Source organism: Mustelus asterias, chromosome 23 (genome assembly GCF_964213995.1).
Source record: "Mustelus asterias chromosome 23, sMusAst1.hap1.1, whole genome shotgun sequence".
Taxonomy (NCBI): domain Eukaryota; kingdom Metazoa; phylum Chordata; class Chondrichthyes; order Carcharhiniformes; family Triakidae; genus Mustelus; species Mustelus asterias.
In genome coordinates this window covers 38,669,494-38,675,887 of record NC_135823.1, presented here as the reverse complement: position 1 = coordinate 38,675,887, position 6,394 = coordinate 38,669,494, and positions in this window count along the sequence as shown.

The window sequence follows — 6,394 nt, the reverse complement described above, 5'->3', positions numbered from 1 at the left end:
AGAGGAAGGGGAGAAGACGGAGCATATGGACAGTCAAGTTTGTAGGTTCTGGAGTCTTGGTTTTGAAACAGTAACGATGCAGGAAGAAGAAGAATACATATGATCAGAAAATTTGCAGTTCAGAAGAAACATTAAAGGACAGTTCATTGGAGTACAGACTAAAAAAGCGAGAGATGGGAAAATGAGAGAGACGAATGGGGCAAGAAAGGTGTTAGAGGTGAAAGGTATTTTATTTCCCCATTGCCTGTCTGGAAATGAGAATGTCAAAGTTACATATTATAATCCCTGTATTGAATTTCTTATCTAACAAGGCTATGACTGCCTGCTTCATCTATGGATGCAGTTTGCAAAGGCTAAACAAAGCTCAGCTTTCCCAGGAGAAATGAGCCCAGCGGACCTCTTCTCTTTTAACTGTGAACAGATAAAAGGAAAAAATAAATTGGTTCACATTCTCAGGCAAAATATAATCCCTCCAAAATTATTTATTGTATCAACAAATTTCATTGTTTAGATCCAACTGCAGTTGATTCGAGTAGCTCATGTGTCTGTTATCAGAGCAGCTAATCAACTGAGAGGCACCAGAAGGCTTTTGAAGGACAGTCACCAGTTCCCAGGATACACAGTATCATAGCACGCAGTATCATACACAGTATCAGAGCACGGAACTGCCTCTAATTTGGTCCTTTCTGAGAGGCCCCTCAGAATAGTGAGCATGGAATTCAACACTCTGGCATAATAAGGGGATGCTCTCAAGCAGAGAGACATGTTGGGGCAGCCTAGAGAGAGCTTTATTCTAATCCATGCTGTAATTTCCCTGAGTGTGTTTGATGGGCAGCCTAGAGGAAGTTTTACTCTATAACTACTGCGTGCTGTACCTGCTCTGGAGTGTCATGGGAAACTATAAAGGGAGCTTTACCTGCTCTGGTAGTGTTGATCCTGACACTATATAGAAATACTGACAAATGTTACCCACTCTCTCATCTTGATAACCTAAAAGAAAACATTTAAAATTTTAGTTGAAAAATGGAAGGGAAAGTATATAAAAATAAAAAAAATCTATTTACTGTGATGTGGATGATATTGTTATAATGCAAGCAGAAACATTAAATCTCATCTTCTCTGAACAGCCTTGCTGTAATGAAACTGGAAATACTGCACTACTTTGCAGTGACTTAAATTCCTTGGAACACATCAAATTAAAATGGAAGATCATTTCAAACCTTACCTCGAAAATCTGACGACCTTAATATTTCCTGCAATAACAGTACAGATGGACTGGAGGAGAAACTCATTTGTCCTTCACTTCACTTCTGGTGAAACAACCAGACTGCCTGAGTTATCACGATGTCCATTATTTATAGGAGGAAAAAGTACATAAACCTCACTAAATCATCGCTCATCCTTCAGACTGCAGGGCTGGGATGTTGCCTCCCTGATTTATTAAAATCAAGAAGCAATGAGCAGTGAAAAACTTCTCTTTTCTTCTCAGCAGAGGCCTGTACCCTGAAGGGTCCGATGCTCAATCCGATTAACTCTGTTCATTTCAATGGGTAACACTGATTGTTCTCACAATGCCCTTTCACAGGAATGTTATCGTACCAGGCCTGGGTCAGGTAGGTTTACCATGGTGCTTGTTGCATGAAAAAGAATAGAGGTAATGGAAATCAACAATTATTTGACCCTTACAACCAATTCAAATAGTTACAGCCCCCACTAACACACAGAGTCAACACAATCAATCTCCTTTCAAGGGTGAGTGCCTTGGCACATAAATCAATAGCCTTGACTTTATACAGCACCTTATCACATTGAAAGATGTCAAAACTCTTCACAGAATGGACTGCTCTTGGGGTTGAGAGACTGTTGTTACATAAGCATGTGTGACAGTCATTCTGCAGCAGTTAGCTGGCACAAACTTCCCACAACTAGGAGGTGAATGAACAGCTAATCTGCTTTAAAACTATCTATACCTGTCTATGTCTCTACCTGCACATGAAGAATCAGTGGGTGGGCAAAGAGCTAAAGGGTAGCCATGTACTAAAGGGTAGTCAGATTCTAAAGGCAGCTAAACAAAAGGGTGATCAGATGTTAAAGGATAGCCAACGACACCAAAATGCTAAAAGGCAACTAAGTATTAACGGCTGCTAGGACTAAATGGCAACCAGGGCAGCCTAGCACTAAAAGCAGGCAAATATTAAAGGGGCCAGTGCATTGAAATCTATACCCCAGCAACAGTGAGCAGCTTCTGAAGAGCAGGAAATGAGTTTGGGGAAAGAATCAGAGCCAAAATGGGAAGTACTATTGCAGCTGGTAGAGATATTTACTGCTGATAAATTGTCCCAGGCACACACTGTGGTGAACCATCGTTGGTTCACCACTGGGGTTGTTATTGTGTTACTGTTGGGCTAGGGTGTTGTTGTTATGGGGGTTGTACTATGTTGTTGGGATAGGGTGTTTACCTGTCCTAAATGTTATCATGGCACACTCCAGTGGGGTCCCGCCTCCGGTGGCAGGGTATAAGACCCCCTGCTCTGGCAGGACCCCTTCAGTCTGAACGGGTGAATTTGTGTTAGTAGTTTCATTGTTAATGTATTAAAGCCTTCAGAACTAAAGCCTTGTTTCCGGGTGCTCATTGAGGTGCATCAATTTAATACATTAACTGAGAATATGGAGCAGATCCTAAAACCGGATCGTCTGACACTGGACCCACGTGCGGTCGGTGCAGCTAACACGTTCGAACATTGGTGGAAGTGCTTCGAGGACTACCTGGCAGCCTCGGTAGCTATCACTACAGACAGTGATAGACTCCAGGTCCTCCACGCAAGGGTAAGCGACACGATTTACCTAGCCATTCGTGCAGCTTCCACTTACCAGGGTGCCGTCGAGCTCCTAAAGAATAGGTACATTACGCCACCCAACGAGATTCACGCTCGTTATCTCCTCGCTACACGACGTCGGCAGTCGGGCGAGACCATAGAAGACTACGCCAATGAACTCCTGCAGCTTGCCAGGGGTTGTGACTGTAAGGATGTCTCCGCCGAGCAGTACATGCAAGACCTCGCCCGAGACGCGTTCGTAGCAGGGGTAGGGTCCTCGTACATCAGACTTAAATTATTAGAAAAGGGGAAACTCAACTTGACCCAGGCAATGGGGATGGCCGTGAGGTTGGAGGCGGCGTCGAAGAGCTTGGCGCTGCACCCCGAGGACCACGTGCAGTCAACGTGGTTGGAGCAAGCTCTGCTCCCTCCTCGCCCCGCGAACCCGCGCTCCCAGATCGATTCGACGACGGCGGCAGCTTCAGGTGGCCAGCGATGCTATTTTTGCGGTGGGGCCAAGCATCCACGGCAGCAGTGTCCGGCAAGAACGGCAATCTGCAGCCAGTGCGGTAAAAAAGGCCACTACAGCAAAGTCTGCAGGTCCAAACCTAAAAACGGCAGTGCAGCTTGTAACCCTCCAGAACGGAGACCATCTCCTTCGGCGCTGCAGTACTCACGAGGTCCGACCACGTGCGATCTCAGGACGGCGCCATCGTGGCAGACAGAGGAGGAGGAAGACCACCAGGAGTCGCTGCGCTTGGAGCCCTCGGCCACATGCGATTCATGGGGGCGGCCATCATGGTCCACGACGACTAGGAGCGACCAGCAGGGGTCCTCAGCATCCACATCGGCAGCATGCAGCAGCGACCAGCAGGGGTCCTCAGCATCCACATCGGCAGCATGCAGTGACGCCCAGGGGCCAACGGTGGCGTCGATCTCTCTGGATCAGACCAGGCATTTCAGACTGGAACATTCTATGATGGAGGTAAAGGTTAGTGGCAGAACTGTGAATTGTCTGTTTGACAGTGGGAGCACCGAAAGTTTCATACACCCTGAAACTGCTAAAAGGTGTGGACTCCGGGTTCTCCCTGCCAAACAGACAATTTCCATGGCATCACAGTCCCGGTCTGTACCGATCCAAGGACGATGTATGGTAACTCTTGAGGTACAGGGCACAGTTTACGAGCAATACAGGCTCCTTGTGCTACCTCACCTTTGCGCGCCAATTCTCCTCGGACTAAACTTTATGGTCCACATGAAGAGTGTGATCCTACAGTACGGTGGGCCACTCCCTTCACTGGCAGTAGGGAACCAGCCGCAGCCTCCAAATTGCCCAAAGCGCCCCGCGTGCAATCTATCCACCCTGAAGATCACGACACCATCCCTTTTTAAAAATCTGGTACCAGGCTGCAAGCCCATCGCTACTAAAAGTAGGCGTTACAGCGCTGAGGACCGGATCTTTATTAGATCTGAGGTTCAGCGGCTCCTCAAGGAAGGGATCATACAGGCCAGTGCTAGTCCGTGGAGAGCGCAGGTCGTGGTAGTCAAAAGCGGGAACAAACCTCGGATGGTCATCGACTATAGTCAGACCATTAATAGATACACGCAGCTGGATGCGTATCCTCTCCCGCGCATTTCTGATATGGTCAATCAGATTGCGCAGTACCGAGTGTTTTCTACCATAGACCTTAAGTCCGCCTACCATCAACTCCCCATCCGCCCAGAGGACCGACAATATACGGCTTTTGAGGCGGATGGTCGTCTATACCAATTCCTCAGGGTTCCATTTGGTGTCACCAATGGGGTCTCGGTCTTCCAGCGTGCTATGGACCGAATGGTGGACCAGAACGGGTTGCGGGCTACCTTCCCGTACCTGGATAACGTCACCATCTGCGGCCATGACCAGCAGGACCACGACACGAATCTCCAACACTTTCTACGCACTGCATCTCGCCTGAATCTGACCTATAACAGGGAGAAGTGCGTATTCCGTACGCGTAGGTTAGCCATCCTCGGATACGTGGTGGAAAACGGGGTCATTGGCCCTGATCCAGACCGTATGCGCCCACTCACTGAACTTCCCTTGCCCGCTAGCACGAAAGCACTGAGGAGATGCCTCGGGTTCTTTTCGTATTATGCACAGTGGGTCCCCAACTACGCGGATAAAGCTCGTCCGCTCATTAAGTCCACGACCTTCCCACTTACGCCGGAGGCCCAATTGGCCTTCAAGGTTTTGAAAAGCGACATCTCGAAAGCCACGATGCACGCGGTGGATGAATCCATCCCTTTCCAGGTGGAGAGTGATGCATCTGACTTCGCCCTAGCCGCCACACTAAACCAGGCAGGCAGGCCCGTCGCGTTTTTTTCCCGCACCCTTCAAGGCCCAGAGATTCGGCACTCAGCGGTGGAAAAGGAGGCTCAGGCCATTGTGGAGGCAGTCAGACACTGGCGCCATTACCTGGCAGGTAAGCGGTTCACCCTGATCACGGATCAACGATCCGTGGCGTTTATGTTCAGTAACACGCAGAGGGGCAAGATCAAGAACGATAAGATCTTGCGGTGGAGAATTGAGCTCTCCACCTATAATTACGATATTATGTATCGTCCAGGGAAGCTCAATGAGCCCTCAGATGCCCTCTCGCGCGGAACATGCGCCATCATGCAGGAGGACCGCTTGAAGGCTCTCCACAATGATCTGTGTCATCCTGGAGTCACCAGACTCTACCACTTTATAAAAGCCCGCAACCTACCCTACTCGGTGGAGGAGGTCAGGTCAGTTACTAGAAGTTGTCGGATTTGCGCAGAATGCAAACCACACTTTTATCGACCAGACCGGGCACATTTGGTCAAGGCCACTCGCCCTTTTGAGAGGCTGAGTGTAGATTTTAAGGGCCCCCTTCCCTCAACGGATCGGAATGTCTATTTTCTTAACATAATAGACGAATTTTCCCGGTTTCCGTTTGTTTTCCGCTGTGCGGACACGTCGACTGCCACCGTCATCAAGGCATTCAGTGAGCTTTTTACCCTGTTCGGGTACCCCTGCTATATTCATAGCGACAGGGGCTCGTCGTTCATGAGCAACGACTTGAGGCAATTCCTGCTCTCATTCGGGATTGCCTCTAGTAGAACCACGAGCTACAACCCTAGGGGTAACGGACAGGTGGAAAGGGAGAATGCTACAGTCTGGAAGGCTGTCCTACTGGCACTGAAATCCAAGGGCCTTCCAGTCTCCCGGTGGCAGGAGGTCCTTCCAACTGCGCTCCATTCTATCCGCTCCCTCCTGTGTACGGCAACCAATGCTACTCCCCACGAGAGGATGTTCTCATTCCCTCGGAAGTCGTCCTCGGGGACCTCATTGCCAGCCTGGTTGACGTACCCAGGACCCGTCCTTCTGCGGCGCCATGTGAGGGCTCGCAAGTCCGACCCCTTGGTCGAACCGGTCCAACTCCTCCACGCCAACCCTCAGTATGCCTATGTGGCATATCCTGACGGGCGAGAGGACACTGTCTCCATTAGAGACCTGGCGCCCGCAGGGGACGTAGCAACTCCTGTCGCTCCTATTCCCCCAGTCACAGATC